General features: G+C 43.5%; 1 pseudogene; it reads right to left on the reverse strand.

Moving 5' to 3' along the window:
• Window positions 1-275: 275 nt before the first annotated feature.
• On the reverse strand, window positions 276-1,601 carry LOC121037973 (elongation factor 1-alpha 1-like; annotated as a pseudogene).
• Between the last annotated feature and the right edge of the window lie 248 nt (window positions 1,602-1,849).

Raw genomic sequence — 1,849 nt, forward strand, 5'->3', positions numbered from 1 at the left:
ACAGATTTTTGGTCAAGTTGTTTCCATTAAAAAGTACTGATTTTAAAAACTAATGACTTAAAACTGCACACACACACACACACACACACACACACACACACACATGCACAAATGGTCCATAAAACATTCTCCTTTCTTCTGGAGGCTTTACAATGAATTGTTATCATCAACCGGTCTTTCACTATTAAACTTAAAGGTCCAATTGACACAAACAGTTGTGAGACCTTTCCTCTACCACTGATTAAGACTGGGGTGGCAGGTCCTGGGAGTGATGTTCATTTAGCCTTCTGAGCTTTCTGGAAGGACTTGTTGTCCCTACCAGCTCCGCTACCTTCTTGTCCACTGCTTTGATGACACCCACACCAATCTTCTGTCTCATGCCATGAACAGCAAAACAGCCTGGAGGAGGATAGTCAGAGAAGCTCTCAACACACATAGGCTTGTCAGGAACCATATCAATGATGGCAGAATCACCAGATTTCAAGAACTTGGGGCCATCTTCCAGCATTTTGCCAGAATGACAGTCTTCTCCTTTCTCTCAGTGAATCTGCAGGCAATGTGAGCTGTGTGACCAACCAGCACAGGTGCATATCCAGCACTGATTTGGCCTGGATGGTTCAGTATAATCACCTGAGTCATGAAGCCAGCTGCTTCCATTGGTGGGTCATTTTTGCTGTCACCAGCCACATCACCTTGGCAAACGTCTTTGACAGATACGTTCTTGACATTGAAGCCAACATTGTCCCCCCAGGAAAAGGCTCACTCAAAGCTTCATGGTACATTTCAACAGACTTTACTTCAGTTGTAACACTGACTGGTGGAAAGGTGACCACCATGCCAGGTTTAAGAACGCCAGTCTCCAAAAGGCCCACAGGGAGAGTACCAATACCACCAATTTTGTAGGCATCCTGGAGGAGCAGACACAAGGGCTTGTCAGATGGATGAGTTGGTGGCAGAATGCAATCCAGGTTCAAGCAGTGTGGTTCCATTGGCATTGCAGTCTTCACAGTTAACTTTCCATCCCTTGAACCAAGGTGTGTTTGCACTTGGCTCCAGCATGTCGTCACCATTGCAACCAGAGAATGGCACAAATGCTACTGTGTCAGGGTTGTAGCCGATTTTCTTGTTGTAGGTGCTACTTCCTTAATAATTTCCTCATATCTCTTCTGGCTGTAGGGTGGCTCAGTGGAATCCGTTTTGTTAACACAAACAATAGGTTGTTTTACACCCAGCGTGTAAGCCAGAAGGGCATGCCCATGGGTCTGCCCTTTATTGGAGAGCCTGCTTCAAATTCACCAACACCAACAGGAACAATCAGGACAGCACAGTCAGCCTGAGATGTGCCTGTAATCATATTTTTGATAAAGTCTCTGTGTCCTGGGGCATCAGTGATGGTCACATAATACTTACTGGTCTTGAATTTCCACAGGGAGATATAAATGGTGACATCATGTTCACAATGTAACCTCCTTCTCAATTTTTTTGATAGTGTTTTTGTCAGTCCCACCACATTTGTAGATTAGATAACCAGTAGTGGAAGAGTTGCCTGAATCTATATGTCCAATGATGATGATATTCATATAAGTCTTTTCCTTTCCCATTATGGTTTAGGTTTAGCAGAGGTTTTCATAACACCTGTGTTGTGGCAGCAAGCCTGTTGCAAAAAAGCTCAAATAATATTTTTAAATTCTTTGATATCAATAGATTTTTTAATTAATTTTTTAATGTTTATTTTTGAGAGAGAGAGAAACATGAGCACGAGTGGGGAAGGGGAAGAGAGAAAGGGAGACACAAAGTCAGAAGCAGGCTCCAGGCTCTGAGCAATCATCACAGTCTGACGTGAAGCTTG

This window comes from Herpailurus yagouaroundi, unplaced genomic scaffold, assembly GCF_014898765.1.
Source record: "Herpailurus yagouaroundi ecotype Mexico unplaced genomic scaffold, PumYag 164, whole genome shotgun sequence".
NCBI classification, from domain to species: Eukaryota; Metazoa; Chordata; class Mammalia; order Carnivora; family Felidae; genus Herpailurus; species Herpailurus yagouaroundi.